Raw genomic sequence first — 23,788 nt, 5'->3', positions numbered from 1 at the left:
ACACTTCCTTTTTAATATACCAGAATATTCATTTGACTAGGAAGCCCTGTGCTAGACGTATCAAGTCATATAAGACCACAGCATTTGAAGCAACAACGCTTTCAAGCCATACCACGAAGCCCAACCAAAATTGAAAAAAAAAAAAAAGAGAGGTAAGTCCTTTCAGAATATGTTCACCTGTTGAATAAAATATATAAAGAATTTGATCCCAAGGAATTAAAAGGTAGTTTTTCAAATTTGTACTTTCGCTAACTGGCCTGAGAGAACATGGCATAATTAGGGCAATGTAGGTATTCTGGGATAGGTGCCATGTAGGGGTAACACAAGAGAAATTTGAGAGATGAAGCTGATATCTAGGAGTTGGTCATGAAAAGCCCTGTGTTTCTCTCATGTTAAAAGATTCATGTTGTGCCAGAAGTAATGAGAAGCCTTCAGAGACCAGATTCACCTGACACTTTCTCCAGGACAATCTATCATCTAAATTGACAATGTCACACTTCATATTGCTCTTTCTTACTGCCTACCAAGAATTCTAAGATGTTCCCTAAGATTTCCTGCCCTATTTCTTGGGAATGTGAATATAGTGAATTATTCCTCCCATGATTGGTTTATGATACATGGCACAGTGAACGTTAAGAAAGAGATTATTCAGATGGGCTTTGCTAACCTGTCAAATGCAGACTGTTCTCTGGCTGGGAGTGGAAGGGGAAGGCAGAGACTCCAAGTTTAAAAAGAATTTGATATCCCATTGCTGCTTTGAAAGTGGATGGGGCTAAGTGCAAAGAATGCAAGTGGCTTCTGGGATTTGAAAGTAATCTCTGGTTGACAGCCAACAAAGAAACAGACTTCAGTCCTACAACCATAAGGAATTGAATTTGGCCAACAACCAGGAATGGGTTTGTAAGTAGATTCTTTACCAGAGCTTCTAGATGAAGACTAAACCCTTCTGGGAAACCCAGTGATCCCATGTCATATGTCACCTACAGAACTGTAAGCCAATACCTGGATGTTATTTTAAGCCATTGAATTTCTGGTAATTTGTTATGTAGCAGTAAGAAACTAATACACCAATCTTCCTTTACCCATTGGCAGCTTCTATTTCATCTGTAATAAGACTTCCATTACAATTACACTATGAGTCATGTTTTTTTCTCCCTCATTTTAGGAAGAACAAATAATCTAAATTTTGGAAAACATGTCTACATTAACTATATTTTACCTTCCTGAGAAAACCCAACTTCCCCTGTTGTTCTCTTAAGTAAAGACTTTTTCTTCTTCTATTCTCCATGTAGGTCAATGCCAAAAAATTGGAGTTGATGTTCTTTTTGCTTTTCTTTTTACTTCCAGGCCATTATTACCATTACTATTTCTGCTGGAGTACTTGAGCTTCTACCCTATGACTTTACCATCTTCTTCCTTATTAAAAGCTTTCACACATTTCATTATCCATTAAATATTTGATTGATCACCTCACTATCTTCAAATATTTCCAAACCCCTGCCATCATTTTCAGTGACTTGAAAATCCACAGAGATGAATGCATCAGCACTTTAGAAACTCAGTTCCTTGGCCTCATCCATTCTATTTACCTTTTGCTTTATTCTGCCTAAACAATTTTTCCGTATTTTCTTATCCTGTACTTTGTTATAAACAGATACTTAACTCCTAAAATCTGCATTACAAGTATCTAATTCCTAAGCCATTTGCTTAAGGACACTCACCACTATCATTCTATCTCATGAGGTTTCTAGTGCATTCTCACCCTTTCTCATTATTCTCTGCCCTTCTTGGCTCCATGTTCACCTTTATCCAGCCCAAAGTCTAAGATCTATCATTCTAACACCACCTTGTAAATACCCTCCACTTCCTTGATTTCTCTCCCATAATTGTGCTTGTCTTGCAAATCCTCAATTGTGAAAAATGCCTATCATGTCTTCTCAAAACCTTCTTTATGCCTTCATTGGATACAGTAGATATTGCTGGAGAAAATCACCCAGTTGAGTCTGGCTGGTTTCACCTGAAAAACTCAAAGATCAAACTGACACTCAATGATGCCAGCTCTTGTACCATGTTTCCAGAGCAGGCTTACTTTTTCTACTCTCTAAAAGACTGTATTGTCCCCTGTCTTCAAACATACCTCATCCCCATTCTACTCATTATCAGCTGACTACTTCATTTGACATTTTATTGAGAAAATAGAAGTCATTTGATAGGAAATGCTTTGTAAAATCCAAACCATAATGATATCTATCTTCTTTTGTTTTCCTCTTATTTCAACTGAGGAAGAGCGCTCTTGCCCAGGATAAAATGCAAACTATTACCTTCTTCCTCCAAATCTCAGACCCTTTTCTTGCAGAAGTTCTTACTCCTTTAGCTATCTCCTCTTTTCCATCCCAATAGATCATTCCCATCAGCATATAAACAGAGTCTAGAATCTCCCACTATAAATAAAAATGCATCCCTTTTCCTCACCTATAATCCCATTTCTCTGTACCTCTTCAAAGTTAAACTTTTATAAGAATTGTGTATGTTAGCTGTTTACATGTCTTCACCTCTCATACTTCAACCCACTGCAGAGTGATTTTCACCACATAATTTCACTGAAACTGCCCTTATCAAGATCGCAGTGATGTCCAATGGCCTATTTTAATAGACTGCTTTCTGATTTATATTACCAGCACTTTCTTCACCAGCCTCAGCCACTCCCTCTTTCTGAAATACTGCCTCCTTTTAACTTTCACAACAATGGTTTCCTGGTTTTCCTCAACTCAATGGCTGCTCCCTTTCATCCTCTTTGTTTCTATTCATTTTCTTTTGCCTCTAAATGCTTGAATTACTTGGTGCTCATTACTGAGTCTTCTTACTTTTTTCTCCATCTTTTTCTTGGAGATTTTATTGATTTTCCTGAATTGAAATGTATCTTCATACTAATGACTCCTATTACTTCTTCTGGGTCTGATTTCTTCTTTAAGGAAGACTCTTACAAAAGAAATAATTTTAGCCCCTGGTAGATGAGTCCAAAGAAAGTGAGTACACAATGGCATAGTCCAAACTCTATAGATTAATGAGGACTTTTAAGATAAATCAAGATCATCATGCTATGGTAATATTTAGGAGAAGATGATTGAGATTGAAATTCACAAATAACAAGACATAGAAGAGAGATGGTGGAAAGAAGTCATGAAGACTTACATGACCATTGGAGAGATGAGAATGAACATGCTAAGTTGGAAAATGGAAGAGACTGGCTGAACCAATTCTTGCAGAGTTTTGTAAGGGAAGGTTGCAGAGCTGGTGTTGAGACTGATTAATAAAGTCCCTATGTACCAAGTCGAGTTTATAACTGAAACAGAGAGAAGAGTGGCTCAGAGGCTGTTACAGAGGGCACATTCTTGAATTAGAGCAGTGGCTGGCTGAGGAAATGATGAATCAATCAACTGGCTCTCAGAGACTCATAGATTTTGAAGTAAGATTTAAAAAGATCTAAAGAGTCTGAGGGCAAGGAGAGGTTGCAGTCAAACCCAGTTCTATCTATGTGGGGAGTCTGGAGGATTGGGAATTTGGGGGATATTATGATAAAAATGCCCAAATAAGAAAGAAGAAATGATTTGTGGGTCTAGATGGCTGAAATATTTAATCAAAAAGCATAGGCATACTGATTAATCATGAAGATACACATGAGGAAATTTCTCACAGAACAGGAGAGAAAAAAACTGAAGCAAGATTAAGAAGTCAGGAGTTGCTTTCATTTGTTATATTTTTTCTTACTTTTAGTGCAGTATTCTTCGTTCAGTATAATTTGTATTGTGACAATGATTTTAATTGGATGGTGAACTTTCCTTACCAAAGAGATGAAAGAAGAGACCTTGGACTCTGATTCTCAAGTGTGAACTATCACACATCTAGAATATTTAAACTGACATTTAGATACCTATCTTTGAATTATAGAAGTCCTCAGGAAAAATAAGAAATTTGGGAAACAGGAAATATGAGTGATTTTGCATTTTCTGATTTTTAGCCTTCACTTAGAACATAATAAATCACCTGTCCCTGTTTCTATTGTAATAATTTTCTTAAATGATAATCTTGTACAGACAAAATTAGATATCTTAGGTCTAAACAATTAAAACTTTCAGTATTGAAAGAATAAATTAACTCACAAAAACATATTTATAATTGCCAGATATAAGATTCCTCCTTATAGAAGCTTTCCTTTAAAGATATAACTGTAGCAGATCTCTTCACATCATTTATACAATGTACTTCAATTCACTATGCTATTCCTAAAAGCAAGTTCTTCACTAATTGCAAATTAGAAAGAACTGAAATGGAAATAGTTTTAAACAAAATATAGAAGTGTATTATGGGAATTTAAGCACTGATTTTATTTGCAAATATACTATTGTTTTTCTTTAAAGGATTTCCTTACACATTTCCTTACAGAATTCCATATTGGGAAATTAAAACCATGGTTTCATGAAGGGAAATTAAAGCCATAGTTTTAACATATCATTTCCCCCCTCTCTACAGCAAAAATATTTGAGTCTCTATGGCATATGGTCATTAACTATCTCTAACTATTGGATGCCTCAACCTCTTCCTTTAAGAAACAGGCTCCCTTCTATTTTTTTTTTTTTTTAATTTTATCTGCAAAGTAAACTTAGAATAAGGGACTGGAGGAAATGTGTTTTGTTAAATTAGAAGACAATCTTAAAGATAATAATTTTTCCTGAACATTTATGCTGTGATATGAATATCATTTTATTAATAAAAAATGACTTTACTTTGTGATATTATTGTGCTATCATTATGAGGTATATGCAAAACCAGTGATGATTATGGCATAATGAGCTGTTTACTTGAAAAACAATTCAGTCATTTGTTGATTTATTTTTTTGTTTTTATTTATGTTGATATGGATTGTGTGAATTAGGTACCTTCTTTCAAAACTAGTAAACTATTCCTTGGGAATCAATCTGTAACATTGTACAGCTAGTTGAGATACATGAGAGGAGAAGATAAATCATACACTCAATAAATTTGTGTGGTAAAATAGTCAAATACTGAGGTGAAAGGAGTAGGCTGTAAGATTGTGTCCTGAAAATACTGTTGGTAATGACAACTGCAAAATGAACACATTCATGACTCCGAATCTTTCTTAAAAACATTATTAGTTGTAGGATTAAAGAATCCAAATGAAAATTAAGATCAGTTTGGAATTCAAAACAAAATCCTCAAAACAGAGCAAATATTATGGTAAATTACTAAGAGTAGCACAAGCAAGATCATAGTTATCGTGAGAGAAAGTGTTGTATGTTAGGGTAAGTATGGCTAGCAATTGCCATGTCCACAGGTTTGGAGCACTGGTTGGATCTTCATCAATAATAGCAATGATGCAATCACATGGTAAGAATTTGAGGTGAGTCATACCCTAACATATCCCATTATTAAAAAGCAAAAAGAAATATGATTTGTTGCTCATATGGAAAACAGATTTATATTTGAGAAAACCTTCTACCAATATAGAGGAAATAAAAGAAGAGGTAAAAGATTGGAGATGAATTTGCTATCATTCGAATTGACTAATTTTTTACTTAAAAAAGCATTAATTTAAATTTCAATATTGACTAAGAATAAATGTAATTGACAATTCAATCACATGTTTGATAGCTAAAGTCCAAAACAGATTTTCAACAATCCATGTCTAAGGAAAGGACATGAGTAATGTATCTGTCATCGTTTCTTTGGTGTTTGTTTTGTCACATTCATAAAAGGGCAAAGTATCTCTATTTATTTAGATTCTTTTTTTCCAAAGTCATTTTTCCAAAAAATATCTTTATATTAAAAGATAACTAAAATTGGAAAAGACACATTAAGTACATAATAATTTTAGAAAATACCATTTATCTTTTTCTGTCTTAAAAATGAATTCTACTATAAAAAGGAGAACAGAAACACAAGAAAAAAACATTATAACTATGTTTAGCAAGGAATGATATATCTATTTTCAGAAACAGATTCAATCTTCTCTTTTCCAGATTAAAAATTAAACTTTTTCATTTTTATGACCATGCATATCATTGATTTTAGAGTACTTAAAATAGTATGTAATATTAATGGAAGTTTTTACTTTTTATATTTGAAAATATGTCTTCGTTACAAGTTACAATATTATTTATATAAAGTATAGTTTCATAAGTATGGATATTACTATTTTGCAATGGTGTTTTTGAGGGTATATTTTTAGCTGTTACAAAGTAAGAACATTTTTTTAGAATATATTATTGCTAATGTTTTGTGTGTATGTTGATTAGTAAATTAATATGCCAAATTCACAAACTCAAAATTTCCTAAAAATATGATTTTAGAGTAAATCATATAATTAAAATTTTCTTTTCATCCAGAAAAACTATCTAGGTAAGAAGTGTGGTATAGGGAGAAAAAAGAATTTACCTATAAATTAATAGATTGGTATTTTGGTTTATAGGTTAATCTTATCTTAGCTAACACATCTGTATACACATGTTGGTAAAAGCTGGAGTTGGATAAAAAAGTAAGTTATCCTATCTGCAGAAGATAAGCAATCCTCCATTTGTTGGAATGCATGCCACAATCCACATGATAATTTCCAGTTATGCTTGTGAATTTGGAATTAGGGCAAAGAAAGTTGGGTCATCCCAATATTTGTTTTTATAAAACCATAGTGATCCATTGTCCTTCTTTACTGTGGGAATTTATTTGAATGACTCATGTTGCTCATCTAAGATTACTTTTCACATAAATTGTTTGTGCACTCTAACACCTGTATTTCTGGATTTCTTATCCTTGGAATTTGCAATTATTACTTTGCTTGCATCTTTTTCCTCATCGCACAATATAATTCCCCAAAATCCAAATTATTTTGTATTTATTATATATTATAGACATTGCTGTCAGTCAGGGCAACATTTCAGATTTAGAAGTAAGCTTTATTCAAATTACAAAGTAAGGTGCTACAGCTAATCCTACCCGTGATGTGTTGATGTGAATGCAGAACAAATAAAGGATAAAGTCTAAGTTAGGCAATGAGGCAGTAAGAGGATATTTAGTCTTTTAAAATTGCTGTTGATTCTCAGATATATTGCAATCATTCCCCTTAAATTATTTCTGAAAATAAAATTAACAGCTTTATATCTACAAATGTGGTATCAGAGCCACTGTATCTAATCCCTAAGATTTTCATTAACAGAAGAATGGAATAGGTAAGGTACCCACAGATGAAACAAAAAGATAATAATTTATTTTATAAAATTTTAAAAAGATTTTATTTATTTATTCATGAGAGAGAGACACAGAGGCAGAAACACAGGCAGAGGGAGAAGCAGGCTCCATGCAGGGAACCTGATTCAATCCTGGCATTCTAGGATCATGCCCTGACCCTAAGGCAGATGTGCTTAACCAGTGAGTCACCCAGGAGCCTCATATTTTACAAATTAGATAAGATTAGATCACAGAATTGTAAACACAACAATTATGCTAATGTTAGTTAATGTATTTATTTACAACATACTATTAAATTAATCAAACATATATTTCATCCCTTTCCTCTTATTTATGGCATTGTCTTTCAAAACCTGACAGCATCTTTATGCTTTCTTCATACTTTTCCAGATCCTGGGTTATACCGCCTCATGTCTCTTTCCCTTAAGTTTTTTTTTTTTTTAATTTTTATTTATTTATGATAGTCACAGAGAGAGAGAGAGAGGCAGAGACACAGGCAGAGGGAGAAGCAGGCTCCATGCACCAGGAGCCCGATGTGGGATTCGATCCCGGGTCTCCAGGACTGCGCCCTGGGCCAAAGGCAGGCACCAAACCGCTGCGCCACCCAGGGATCCCCTCTTTCCCTTAAGTTTTGTGCCATTTTTTAAGCCTTATCTGCTCTCAAGGATGAGTCTGTTGCACATATAACGTGGCTTCCTTCTTTCACCAGAATGCATCCACACGGAGAGGCTAGCATCATGAATCAAAATATAAGGTTAAAACTTAGGTAAGAGGTGAGGCTAATTATATAGAGATGTGATACAGCAACTATGCAGGTGATAATTGAAGCAGTGAGTCTTACTTATATCCTAAGATAAAAAATAGAGATGAGCCTAGAAGGTGGGGTTTTGAGTAATATCTACATTTATGGGTACATTTAGAATTTCTCTAAAAGGATCCTGAGGAATTTTTACTAAGAAAATGAGCTAAGTTTATTTTCTAGCTAAGGAAGAAAAATATTTTAGGAAGATTTATCCCAGTAGTCCACTGAATTTAGGGAACTATATTTAATCACCATGGTAGTCAAAGAAAGATAAATGAAATCATATAATAAAATGACTTACATATTAAATTATTATTTTAAATGAGACTTTCTAATGTTGGTAAAAGGACAGAAAAATATTTGTTAGAAATAATCAGACTAGGGCAGCCCTGGTGGCACAGCGGTTTAGCGCCGCCTTCAGCCCAGGGTGTGATCCTGGAGACCCAGGATCGAGTCCCGTGTTGGGCTCCCTGCATGGAGCCTGCTTCTCCCTCGGCCTGTATCTCTCCCTCTCTGCCTCTCTCCCTCTCTCGCTCATGAATCAATAAATAAAATAAAATAAAATAAAGAAATAATCAGACTATATTTTTAAAAACATGTTAATATCTGTGAAGAATTCACATTCTTTGGTCCAATCTAAAGAAACACATTTTTAGAGAAATGATTATAGAAATTATTCATAGCAGCATTATTAAAAATAGTCCCATGCTGAAACAATCTAAAATTCCAACAAAAGGGAGTTTTTAAATAATATGCCACTATAATGATATCTTCCATCATGTAAAGCTATACTTAAAGTAACCACAAGAAAGTTGTGGAAATATAATCCTCCATTGCAACAGCAAATCACAGGAGCAGAGAGATGAGAAACAATAAAAATGCAACATCTGCATGTGACCGGGGTCTTCCTTGCTGCCTGTCAATAGTACCTCTCTTTCCTGTTACCAACAGCAACTATTTTGAAATTCTCAAATCTTATAACTCTTACCTACAACCTCTCAGATCCTTCTTGCAGAATTTGCGTTCTATTTCACAAAGCAAAGAGAAACTGCCAGATTCATCCATTTCTTTTCCTAAAATATTCACAATTTTTCAACAGCTGTCACGTTTCTTTTCTCCCTCTCTGCAGTTGGCAAAGAAAAGGACTTTCTTGTCTAGCCTAATGCTGATCTTTCTCTTGTGCTCTGAATCCTACCACTTCCTGCCTCTTTAGCATGCTCACTTCTCTTTCTCTATGCCCTCTTCCTTCGATTTTTTTCTCTGATGACCCAATTCGATAAATTTTAATAGCCCTCATCTTTCTAGCTTTAAAATTACAACAATAAAAAATAAAGAAAAATAAATGTTACACATATATTTTTTTAAATTTTTATTTATTTATGATAGTCACAGAGAGAGAGAGAGAGAGAGAGGCAGAGACATAGGCAGAGGGAGAAGCAGGCTCCATGCACTGGGAGCCTGATGTGGGATTCCATCCCGGGTCTCCAGGATCGCGCCCTGGGCCAAAGGCAGGCGCCAAACCACTGCGCCACCCAGGGATCCCAAATGTTACACATATTAATGATAAATGTTTAACAATCCCTTCACTGAAGTAAAGAAAAGCCCCAAATTGTAGCATCTGCCAATTTCCATGTGGTAAATACAACATGACTAATTTCAAACTACCAGTGTGCTGTCACTGAATATGTCATCTCTTGAGCTTGTGAACTGGTTCAGGTATTCGATTCTTTTGAATCAAATTTTTCTCCATCTTGGCTGCATACTGGAATAACACAGGAACTTTACATGTATGTACACACACACACACACACACACACACACACACACACACATTTCCAGAGTTTAATTGGTTTGGCTCCCAAACATTGGTATCTTGTGAAACTTCCACAAGTCTTTTAATGTGCAAGTGAGGTTAAAATCAACTCTTGCACCTGAATGAGCTTTCTAAAATCAAATCTGATCATGACCCTTAAACCATCCCCACCCTATACAGAATCAAATCAATTAATTGCTTTTAAAACAATAGCCAAATTCTTAACAAAATTTGCAATGCTCATGTTTTGCCTTAATTTTTTTTCTATGCCTAGAGTATTCCTTCCTTCCTTTAGCCTGGTTAACTTCCCCCAATTCTAAATTTAGATAGCACTTCTCCTTGGAAACCTTCCTGCATCAATCAAATCTAGAGTTGATTCTTTTCTTATTTGTACCATACCACTTTGGGTCTTTCACTAGCTCCATGAAGATCATGATTCATGATCAGATGTGTCTTATTATCATTATATCCCCAAAATCTAGAACTGAATTTTTAAATAAAATTTCAATAACATTTTGAATGAAAAAATAAGCCTTATTTTATCATTTCCTTATTACTACAGAGTGCTTATTAAAACATAATATAAAAATTTAGAAAACATAGAAAGTCTAGAAAAATAGACTTATCTTTTTCAAATCTATCTATTGGTAAATGTATATTAGTATATATTTTTAAATCTTTTTCTAAAAATAGATAATTTAGTGTATCTAATATATGTTACCAATGATTATTATCAATACAAAGAGCAAGTCAAAGTTTACTTCTACCTTTATAAAAAATAAATAGCCAGAATGTAATATGTATGTTAAATATCCCTGACACTTACCCTATGCTTCTTTGCTTTTGAAGATTAATGTGACCTAAAAATAGAAATACCATAGGATCCAGTAATTCCACTATTGGATATTTACCCAAAGGAAATGAAAACACTATTTGGAAAAGATGCATGCACCCCAGAGTTTATTGTAGCATTATTTATAATAGCCAAAATACAGAAGCAAGTTAAGTGTTCATTGATGGATGAATGGCTTAAGGAGACATGGAATATATACACAATGGAATACTACTCAGCCATAAAAAAGAATGAGATCTTGTATTTGCAACAACATGGATGGACCTAAAGGATACTATGCCAAGTGAAATAAGTTAGACAGAGAAAGATAAAGACCATATGATCTCACTTATATGTGAAATCTAAAAAACAAAGCAAACAGATAAACAAAAAAAAAAAAAAACAGAAACAGACTCTCAAATATAGAGAACAAACTGGTGGTTGGCAGACAGGAGTAGGGAGGGGGCAGATGGGAAAAATAAGTGAAAGGAAATAAAAGGTACACATTTTCAGTTATAAAACGAATCACAGAGATGAAAAGTACAGCATAAGGAATATAGGAGAAGGAAGAGGAGGAAGAGGAGGAGGAGGAAAAGGAGAAGATGAAGATGAAGATGAAGATGATGAAGAAGAAGCAGCAGAAGGAGGAGATGGAGAAAGGGAGGAGGAGAAAGGGAGGAGAAGGAGGATGAAGAAGAAAGTGAAGATGAAGACAATGGGAGCAGCCCAGGTGGCTCAGCAGTTTAGAGTGGCCTTTGGTCCAAGGCCTGATTCTGGGGACCCAGGATCGAGTCCCACATCAGGCTCCCTGTGTGGAGCCTGTTTCTCCCTCTGCCTGTGTCTCTGCCATTCTCTCTCTCTCTGTGTGTGTCTCATGAATAAATAAATAAAATCTTAAAAAAAAGAAGAGGACAATGATGATGGGGAGAAAATTAATTTGCTTTAATAGAAAGAACTGAGTTCAAATGTGGCTCCATCTCTTCTGAGGTGTTATTCAATGTTGCTGAACTTCACTTTTCCCAACTCTAAAATGGGATCAATAATACAGACTTTAAAAGGTCATTGTTAGGATTACAAGAAATGATGACTGTGTAACATAGTTTTATAGTTCAATAATGTTTAATGTTACAGTGTCCCTGGGAGAATCAGGTTTGAGAAAAAAAAGTGGGTTAGGCAAAAAAAAAAAAAAAAAAAAAAAAAAAAAAAAAAAAAGGATCAATCGCTGCAGCTGTTCTAGGTGCAATCCATAAGGATGTGGAAGTCAAAGCCAGATTATAAGGACTTAAAAAGTAACTGCAGACCATGAAAGCTGACCACTCCTCAAAGCACTTTTGACAAAAAAAGAAAAGAGAGAAATAGGTGGTATCTAGAGAGGGCAGCAGAGTCAAGTGAAAGCTTTTCAAGTTAAGTGACAGCAAAGAAATCTAAGGAAGGAAGAGTATGAATATGGAAGAGCAACACTTCAAGTGGGAGGCAAATGCTCATGAGTTAAGAGGGTCGAGGTGCAGGGACAGGCATCAGACTTCATGCCTGCCTTCATCATTAGAAGGGTATCTTTTCCTTTGGACTTGAGGAAGTTCAGATTAAAGTGAGTACAAGTGATATTTTTAAGACCTATGTTTCTTCTCAGGGAGAGACAATTCTATAAAAATGTACCATGAGATGATGTTGATTGTTGAAAGGAATTTGAAAGAATAGATGCTGATGTATATTTAAAGTAATTAAATAAATTAATCTTTGATTATACTAAATTAATACATTTCAGCTTAGTTCATGATCTCGGGGCTGTGGGATGGAGCCTTGTGTGGGTCTCTATGCTCACTACAGAGTCTGCTTGAGATTCTTTCTTTCTCTCTCTCTGCTCCTCCCCCTCCTCTCTTTCTCTCTCTCTCTAAAATAAAAAAAGAAATCTCAAAAAAAGGAATATGAGCTGATATGAATTTTATAAAATTCTGGATATTGTGTGAAGAATAAATGATATATTTTAGTATATTTTACTTATTATAACTGGTTACAAGATCTTTAAAAGGTCAATTCATCAGTGGCTTATTCAGAGAAGAATCTTAACATAATTTTGATGAAAGTAGTCTTAAGGATTCTCCAGCATACCTTCATTTTACAGATAAGGAAAGGTCCCTATGTAATTCACAAACCCAAGGTCATCCAATGAGTTACTGGCTGAGCCAGGATTAGATATTATTCCTTATCTGTTGTTCTTCCCTTGATGCCTCACTTTCTCCCTTGGTTTTGCTACACTTCATATACCTAAGGCATTCCCTAGATGTAGGATCAGGGAAAGGATGCAACTTGAAATCATTCCAGTGACTCTCCCAGAGAGCTTGGAGAGTGTTGCTTAAAGCTAGCTCTGCAGATCACCTGTAGCAGAATTGTCTGGGTTATCTATTACAGATGCAGCTGCTGAAACAGAATCTTTAGGAATGGGACATGGTTATTGTACCTTGAAGAAAGAAAAACTGAAAAAGTCCAGGAGCTGTCCAGTTTTTAAGATGGAGTACCTGCCAGTTATACTCAGCCTTAAGCAACTGTGGCTAAGCTCTCTGCACCAGATATTTTTCCAATATATGAAAAAAACTCCATTTCATTTCTACACCTGGCCCATTTCTAATGCAGATTTAATAGACTATCTTAAAAAACAAGGTGCTATCTTGTGAATGAAAATAGCCCCAAACCTACATGTTTCAATGGGTAAATCTGTAAATCTAAGATGGTGGATAACAGAATTACCAATAACTTGGTATCATTCAAATAACAGGGATTTAGATGTAATAGATACTGATTAGCAAGAATGTAAAATGTACAATATATTTTAGAAAGGTTTTCATCAACAATGGTTATTCAATCAAGATTTTGGTAAATAGAAAATTTATTCATATGAAATATCCCATGTACCTGATAATATATAAATAAAGAGTTGTTGATAATGTTTCTTTTGTGTCACAGAAAAACATTCCTAGTTGAATTATATTTGTTGATCACTTTCTATAATTTCCTTTCTGTGAGTAAGAAATCTTGCAAAGTACATTTTAAGGTTTACATTTCACACTTGCTTCCCAAAACAGTAGCTAGCAGTGAGGTAACCTTGAGGATGGGACAGCTAACTTTGGGGGACATTAATACAGTAACAGCAAAAATGGCTGCTACTTGTTGAAGTTTTAATTCATGCTAGATACATAGTACCAACTTTATATGCATTATCTTATTTATTCCTCTCAAAAACCTACCAAGGGGGTATTACTATACTCATTTTATAAGCCAACAAAACCAAACAAAGCAAAAAAACCCCAACCCAATCAAAAACAAAAAGAGCAACAACAAAAAACATTACTGTTTTATTCAGCATTCTTTCCTATTGGAGCATTAATACCAAGATCCTGAGAAATAGAGACATTTTCCCAGGTCTCTGGGCAAGGACTTGTTGTATGGGTATTGTGAAGGATGTGAAGATGTCTGACCCAGCAGTTACAACTAAAAGCATCAGGGCCATTGGAACAACTCTAAAAATATTGTCTTGAAAAAACTGAAAATGAGAGTTCTCTGTTGGCACCTTAGCATGGCTTTTTAATCTAACTCTAATATTTTTGGCATTGTTGCTGTAGGGAAATGTAACTCTAATTTCAAGAATATGACATAGAAAAGATTAAAATATAAAAATCCAGTATTGTGTTTTATATTAGCTTTAAGCATTATTAACCATCCATGTAAACCATTTCTCAATTGGGTACAGTGCTCACAATTACTTAAAGGATGTGGTTTCTCTCTCCCTCTCTCTCTTTCTATGTAATCTACATATTAATTTAATTTAAAACTCACTTAACTTACAATTTTCAATTTGCTTGGCTTTTTAAAATTTTTCTTTTGATATATTTTAATAAAAAATTTTAAATTTACTTAGTTAACATAAAATATGTAGTACTAGATAAAGTATAAGGTAATGAAACAAAACAGGCAAATAATCAAAATCGTTTTTGACCTTGAAAAGAAAGAAAAATCTCCAGGTGCCTAACGAAGAGGAATCTCACCATCAGAGAACAGTCTGAGTTATAGCTTGAGGGATTAGAGGGAAATCAGCCCAAAATATAGGTGTTACTGGTGGAAGACTGGGTTTTAATACTAGCACAGGAGAGAAGTGCATGGCCAGAACCTGTAAGACACTAAAATTGAGCTACCAGGAACCATATAGAGTCCACATTTTAAAAGAAGGCTCAAAAATTTTGCACACAGGACCAGAGAGAAAGTTTACCAGCTAAAGCCTGGTAGGAAAAAAATTACCTGTGGGAAATTGAGAACTGATGCCTGTGCAGTGTTCAGACGTGAAGTCCCTGTGGTACAGAGATTGCAAATGCTATTGATGAAACCAGCAGGGGTAAATCTTCATCTATCAAATTATATTGAAATCACGTATTATCAATAATTATCAAAATCACAAGAAAAAATCAACAAATATAATAAGAGAGACTGACATGAAACTGCCCACTAAGAACATTAGATGACAGAAAGTAATGGAACAATTGTGGTGCTAAAAAAAATCTTGTTAAACAATTATTAAAGAGGTCAAAACAAGTAAATTTGCAGACATATAAACATTGAAAGATTTTACTACTCAGATCCTTACTAAAAGCAAACCTGGTTCATGAAGTTTAGAATGAGAAGGTCCAACATATGTCTAATGTGTACTCAGAGGAGAAACTAGAAATATTGGGACAAGTAAAGATAAAAGGAAAAAAAGAGAAAAGGGAAACATACACAAAAATAGAGCAGGAATAAATAAATAAATAATATATATATTAATGATTATGAAACTATGAATAGATTAACTCCACAATTTAAAGATAAAAGTCGGATTGGATTTTTCAAAATGTAGTAGTTAGTGGCATAAAGCCTCCTGTGATATTCTTGCCAAAAATGTATCACTCATGGCAAAATAGTAAACATATTTAAATAACTTATACTAATACAAAAGTATTCAAGTGTATTTTTTGAAAATGTCAAAATAATGTAAGACATGAAGACTGAGAAGCCATACCAAGTTGAAGGAAATTGAAGAAAGCAATGTGAAACTAAATTTGGCATGTGATTCAGGATTGAATCCTGGGACATCCTGAGGGCAGATGGCAAATGGAATGACATCTGTGAATTAGATGGTGATATTAGGTCTATGCTAGCTTCTTGATTTTGATGGTTATACTGTGGTTATGTAGAAAGCAATGATTGTTTTTAGGCAATACACACTACAGAGTTAAGGAGTAATGGGCTTTCATGTCCTTAACTTATTCTCAAGTAATTAAAAGATGTTACCATTTAGCAAAATGATGTCAAAACTATATAGGAGATCTTTGTACAATTTTCACAATTTTAATGTAAATCAATGTCATTTGAAAGCAAAAAGTTTAAAAAGAGAACCTGTCATCAAAATCCACTACTTACATAGATGATCATATCTAAAATCTTATGATCATATTAAAGTTGTGTACAAAAATCTCCTTGTCTATGCTAGTTACTTGATGAAATAAGAGAGTTAAATGTAATGATGTCTACTACTCACTCTCAAAAGGTACAGCAATATACGTACCCATGAATATGTATACACATTTATGAGTATATATATGGATTGGAGAAAATGAGAGAGAGAAAAAAAAAAGTAAACAATTGGACTTCTGGGTATTCCTTGCACTAAGCTGTTTTATGTCAGGTTCCCTAGAAGAGGGATTTGAGACAACAACGTAGATGCTTTATAGCTGGAAAAAGATTGTGAGAGACAGAAGAATGTAGTACAGTGAGGATTAAGGAGCTGAGCAAAGATGAGATCTCAGGTAAAACCACTTTTGATGGCCCACTGGGAAAATTCTGAAGTTCAGAATTATCCACTTTGAGGCAAGGGAATTGACCTTTCATAGCCTAAACATGTGAACATTGGTTATTGAATATGGATGAGAAATGAGTGGAGTTGGGGTGAAGGGCAGAGAGGGAAGGTACATTACTTTTCTGCAGGGGCAGCTTCTGTAAGCATTTCTGTGGAGAAAGGGGCAGCTGTGCTCCTGTAGCAGCCAACTCTTGCTGTAGCTGAGCATAGCGGTAGGGAAACAGTAGGCGCTGATAGCAGATACATATTCTTTCATCTTTCCTGCTTCTTTGAAAATTCTAATAAGAAGTTGAAGAAAAATCAGAAAATCTTCTTGATAGATACAAAGAAAGCAATGAAGTTCAACATCAATTTTGTAAAATATTACTAACTTATGAGCAAGTTAGTAATTGAAGTCCTTCTTTAACTAGATAAAAGGTATCTTACCAAAAAAACTTTAACCTGACTTCACAGTCATAGCAAAACTTTGGAAGTATCTTCATTAAAGTCAGAAACAGGAAGAGAAGAGCCATAAAATGGCTGTTCTTCACCATTAAAACAGGGTCTATCTAAAGATGAAGAGAAGATAAGGAAATGACATATGTAAGTTCTGGATAGAAAGAAGCAAAGCTGTTATTTGTTTTACTATAATTTTCAAACATAGAACATCTACAATAATCTATAGGCTAGTGAAACAAGGTCACTTTAGAGCAACAGAACCCAAAATGTTCTTATGTAACAGCTATAACTAATAGAAAAGTGCAATTAAAAAAGACGTTCTATTCAGAATAGTGAGAAAACATGTATAACCCCTTGGATTAAATATACTAAAAGGAGCCCATAAATTCGATTGAGAAAATGGAAAAATGTTATGGAAGGAAATAAAGTAGATCTGAATAAATAGGAAGAGATAAACTACTTTCATTGATGCAGTTCTCAGTATTATTACAAATGTTCAATAAAATTTTAATCAAGACCTTAATGTGATTTTACTGAAACTGAAATATCAGATTCTAAAATCCACATTAAAGGGTAAACAGCCAAGATAACCAAGACAATTCTTAAAAAGGAAGAAGAAAGACAGATCCGTCATATAAATATCAAGGCTTGTTATAAATTCATAATTAAAACAATGTGTTTGATACTGGGACAGGTAAAAAGATCTATAAAAAAGTAAAGTCCAGAACAGTTTCAAGCATATATGAAAACTTGTATAGTATAGAAGTGGAAACACAATTCTTTGGGGGAAAAGATGGACTAGTCAATAAATAATGTTAGAACAATTGGCTTTCTACATGGGAAGAAGTAAATTTGATCCTTACATAAAACTGTAAAATAAAATAAATTCCAGATGGGCTAAATTTCAAAATGTGGAAAAGAATTTAAAAAAATTGGATGACTATTTGGAAGAACATCTTCTGAAAGTGGGATAAGAAAGGATTTCTTAAGAAATGCACAAGGGGATGACTCATACATAAATACACTATTAGATTTGCTCATATAGAAATTTGAAGCTCTGTATGACAAATGAGGCTATAAGCAAAATTAAAAACAAATCACATACTGAGAGGTTCTATAAAGGCTATTATGACAAATCCCTTACGATCAGAAAGAAAGAAACTAAGGAGAGAGGAGCAATGGAGGATGGGAGGAGGAAGGAAGGAGAAAAGAAAGAAAAAAAAGAAAGAAAGAAAGAAAGAAAGAAAGAAAGAAAGAAAGAAAGAAAGAAGAAAGCACTCCCAGAGAAAAATGAGCAAAGGTCATAAAAACAGTAATTCAAGAGAGAAAAATCTGAATGATCAACAAAGAAATGAAAAACATCGAACCTTAGTAATAACAATCGGGGAACTGCAAATAAAAAAAACTATACTGCAGTTTCATACCCAATAAATTAGGAAATATGAAATAAATAAGTTAGTAAATAAACAAACAAACTTGTCAATTCCAAGCACTGATAGGGGTACAGAGCAAAGGAAACATGCATTCTTCACCAATAGGATATACTGGTATAACCACTTTCAAAAATATCTTGACAAGATCTATTAAAACTGATTATATGCATACCCTATGGCTCAGTGAGTCAACATACTCTTAAACATATGAACCAGAATCTTCTCTGCAACATTATTTGTCATGGAGAAACAGTGACAAAATACATGTGCATCAAAAGGAACATGGTTAAATGGATTGTGATATATTCATACCACAAATAGCAGTTACAATCTAATTTATATACATCAAAACAGGGACAAAAATACACTGTTAGGCAATTTTGCTGAATTGTATGATGGTTTTTATGTAGAAGTCTTCAAAACAGACAAAGCAATACAACGTATTATTAGTGGAGATACACATATATATGTATGTAAAAACATTAGAACACAAATTGGAGGAAATCAAATAAATATTCTGATATTGGTTTGGGGAAGGAATGAGTGGGTAATGAATTTGAGGACAGAACAAAGGAAATCTTTATTTACATTACATTGTTCTATATGAAATAGAACCTTCAGTGTACATATGTGTCTATGTATGTGCATTGGTGTGCAGCTGTTGTGTGCCTGTTTCTCTTTCTATAAACTGAGTTAAAAATTACCAAAAAGTTAACATTTGCAATATTGGGTGAGAATGTTTTCACATCAAATTGTTCATTTTTCTGCTTTTCAATGTTAAAAAAACAAAAAGTTAATTAAATCCGATCCTGAGTTATGATAACCTGAGGCCAAAGGACTACCAGAGGCATGCAAATCCTAGGAAGGAGGCTGCAAAACAAGTGCATCAAAAATGGTAATTTGTCTGCCCCCTTATGAGGATGTCAGAACGTGGTGTCAGGTTCCAGCTGTGCTGCGAGTGAATGCCTGGCTCAGACTCAGGAGTGTTTCCTTGGAGGAAGCATTTGAGGATGTGGAGGCTGAGTGACAGCCAAGATGTTCTGGGAATATGAGACTCCACAAGGTGGTATGGTAGTATTTGAAAGCAAGTCTTCAAGTGGCCAAGAAAGATGAGCAAAGCAAAATAAACAAACAAAACCCTGAAAGGCTAAATACAGAATAATATTTCATATTTGGAGGTATCACGAGGGCACTGCAGTTTTTGCTTCAGTCCAGTCTCAATCTCTCTGTTCCTTTCTGTGCTTTTGCCTTTCTCCTTCCTCCTTATTCCGTCCCTTCTCTCTATTTTTTAAAAAGATTTTACTTATTTATTTGAGAGAGAGAGAGAGAGAGAGAGCAGAGGGAGAGGGAGAGGGAAAAGCAGACTCCCCGCTGAGCATGACCTGAGCCAAAGGCAGACACTTTAATAGACTAAGCCATCCAGGCATGCCCCCTTCTTTTTTCTTTAAAGAAACCAAGAGAACATAGAAGTTATGATGTGAGACAAGGTGAAACAGTGAATTTATGTTTCATATTTTGATTTTGTACTTTCCAAAATATCCCCTTCCTCTTACCATCTCACTTGCTCTTACTACCCGTTCTTACTCTGAAATAAATAAAAATAACTGAGCACTTCCAATCTTTTGAAACTTTAATGCAGAGTAAACTTGGTTTTGTGCTTTTGAAAATATTCTGTGATTTACATAAAATATTTCTGCAGAATTGAAGAAAAGTTATTTATAGGTTAAAAATGCAAGAATTGCCCCAACTTTAGATATAATATCTTGTACTAAGTTTAACATGTTCCTTTTCTGAAATGTAAAATGGTGTATACTCTTTTTCTGTTTACATCCCTAAGATGTTGAAAGCTTCCTTTAAAAATCACTAGCAAGGGATCCCTGGGTGGCGCAGCGGTTTGGCGCCTGCCTTTGGCCCAGGGCGCGATCCTGGAGACCCGGGATCGAATCCCACGTCGGGCTCCCGGTGCATGGAGCCTGCTTCTCCCTCTGCCTGTGTCTCTGCCTCTCTCTCTATCTCTCTGTGACTATCATAAATAAATAAAAATTAAAAAAAAATTTAAAAATCACTAGCAATATACAAAGTAACAGAAAATATTTTTGCTTTATGTATTTTACTATATCCTTCTCTGAAGATACATTTAACAAGAGTCTTTTCTTTTTTATATACTTGTTGAAGAGAACTTTTAAAATGCAATTAAGCATAAATAAGATAATATAAATACTTTATAATTCCACCATCATAGAAAAGTTCATTTATTAACTTCCAACAAATTTATTTTGCTCTATGACTTTTTTTTTAAGATTTTATTTATTTATCCATGACAGAGAGAGAGAGGCAGGCAGAGACACAGGCAGAGGGAGAAGTGCAGGGAGCCTGATGTGGGACTCGATCCCGGGTCTCGAGGATGACGCCCTGGGCTGAAGGCGGCGCTAAACCACTGAGCCACCAGGGCTACCGTGCTCTATGACTTAACAGAAGAGTTTATGACAAATTTTAACCAACTCTGACCTCTGTGTTATCAAAGATTGGTTTTGACCCATGAGGACCCTTCTAGGTCTACCTTATTATCTTCTCAGTTCTAGAAGCTTTGAATTTCAAAAGGAGATTTCAAGAGAATTATTACTCTTCATGACACTCAAGTTTTCCAACTGAAATGGACAAGGAAAATTCTCATTCTGGGCTCTTCTTTCAACAGGCAACTATGGAGCATCTCTTGGACTGATTCTTATCATCATCTTCATTCATCTGCAACATCTTCTGTGCTATTTATTGCCATAGGGATGTCTACACTATTTCTCTACCTACTAAATCTCACTAAAAGTGTTACTCTGGTGCTGGGATTCCTCTGCCCTCTAAAACACATGGTTGCAATTTTCAGACTGAAAGGACAGGATCACAGTTTGCAAATTCTAGAATAAACACATATGTGGAATACACCTGCCAATAAGAATAAAACTATTTTTTTACTCTAATGAAAACACTTACAAGCAAGATATATATTTGGAAATCTTCCATTGAACTCAACTAAACACACACACACACACACACACACATAAAGCCAACATTTTAATCTGTGTGACTTAGGATAAAAATATTTGCTTACTTAATACAGAAAATGAGATAGAATATTTAATTACTTTGGTTACATTTATGAAAAATATGAAATAAAAAGCTAATCATTTACAGCTTATTTTTAATTTTCTGGAATAAGTGATAGTAACAACCTATCCAAGTCCTTTCATTCATTCAGAGTGCAAATCTATTTTACTGTCTGTAAAACATTAGTCAATGAAGGTTCAATCTACAAGCAGATATTTAGTGGACTTTAAAATTATCAGTAAAGCAGGATTATTTTCCCCCACAAATTAAATAATCAGATTGGTTTGCTAGTTGTTCTCATCCAAAGAAGTATCAGTAGCATCTTGGTATTAGTAGTATTTATCATTCTTTACCACTCAAACTTCAGAAACACCAAGTAGTGGAGCTGAAACTGAAACCTGGATTTATTGGACCTTAAAACCTATGTTCTTTCCATTACCTGAAAGGCTGGCTGAAGAAAGGAAGAACGGATTCCTGGGGGTAAAGAGAATGATGCTAGCAAAGTCTTGGAGACTTGAAACTCTAGTGTGTGCAAGGAAACACAAGTAGTTAGTACATTGTTGAAGGTTTTCCTCCTCAGAGAGGGATGGAACAGCACATAGAAACCACATATGCCATGCCAACTGGGGAAAAACAAATCCATGAGCAGTACTGAGCAGATAAAGAATTTTAAGCACACAGGATACATGGTAATGCTTGTCTCACATAGATCAATGTAAAGAAAAAAAGATGCATTTTAGGAGTTTATTGAAATAATCCAGGTATTCACCTAAAATCCTACAGGAGATAATGGGTAGTAGAATGACCTGGAAGAGATGATAGGAGAAATATTTAGGGGATGAGATAAGAAAAGGATCTGGCAATAGATAGATTGGTTATTGAGAAGAACGGAGTGATAATCACTGCCTGACATCAGGCATGGGTGATAGGACACTGGAAATGCCAACATTGAAGAGAAGGGTTTCAGAGAAGGAGCAATCCTATGGAAGTGTCAAGGCATGGACAGCAATGAATTCGGTTGGAGAAATGATGCTAATTGTGTGGGCATGTCCAAGGAGAAGCTGGATATGTGCCTGGTGCTTAGGGAAAATCGGCTAAAATTTTATAAAGCCATGAATTGGGATAAAATTGGCAGGGTAGACCAAGTAGTAAGCAGAGTAAGGAGAAAATTTACTATGGAGGCCAAGGAAGGAGCACCATTAGGAGTGAATTAGACTAGAAAAAGTCAGAGAGCAAAAGAAGGCTGTCGTGGAAACAGAGTAAAGAATTTGATTTCAGTAAATAGAACTAGTAAGACTTATTTTGGGATACCAGTTCCATATAATAGACTTATTTATATGCCTTTTTATTAACTAGGCATTCTAATGGTGCTGAGGTAAAGAATAATATTAATAAGATAGGCAACCAGTGTGACTGGCAGACATGTAAGTACAAATACATGGTGATAAAAGCAATAATAGAAATACAGGCAAAATCTAGTAGGAATCCAGAGTTTATTAGCTGATAGTTCACATATTCCTGATTGATTCAAGAATGGATTTAGAGTGACTCACAAAAACACAAAATAAAAGAGAAAACGAATAATAAAGTGAATTCAGAGAAAAAATAAGTTGGAATAGATAATTTGAAGTCAACAGCAAATGGGTGTACAGAATACAGAGTGAAAGGTCTAGAAAAGACTAGAACAGGCCACCAGTTGGCTTCTAGTCTGTCTGGAAGGGAGACAAAATTGAAAACATAGTCAGTCACACTATTCATATTACCTGCAAGGAAAAAGAAAACCAATCTATTCTGGATGTCGAAACTAAACAGTTTTCCTCCTAGGTATTCACAAAGAGAACAGTACACTGTACTCGACAGTATTTGTATATTAAATAGATTTCACAGGGCTATTTGTTAGAGTGGCTCTTAGCATGGGCCAATGATGACATAATGCCAAATTACATTTAATAAAAACAGTTTTACAAGAGAGCAAACCATATGGTCCAGCTGTGTGGATTTCTGCTTGTGTGGTTTATTCCAAGGATGGATGTTTTTGTATTTATAGGAACACATGAACTATATTTCACTCAGGCAATCCTTTGCAAATTTATGTTCTTGAACCAAGTGTTCGATGAGTATTAAGCAGCAGTGGGTTCAAGGTTATAATCCCTGGTCCCCACTTCAGGCGCAGGTCTATCAGTCTGTCAATGAAGTAGTGGAAGAGCTGAACTCCCTGTGGGGATGGGAA

Source organism: Vulpes vulpes, chromosome 4 (assembly GCF_048418805.1).
Source record: "Vulpes vulpes isolate BD-2025 chromosome 4, VulVul3, whole genome shotgun sequence".
Classification (NCBI taxonomy): Eukaryota; Metazoa; Chordata; class Mammalia; order Carnivora; family Canidae; genus Vulpes; species Vulpes vulpes.
Note: the sequence above shows the minus strand (reverse complement) of the source record.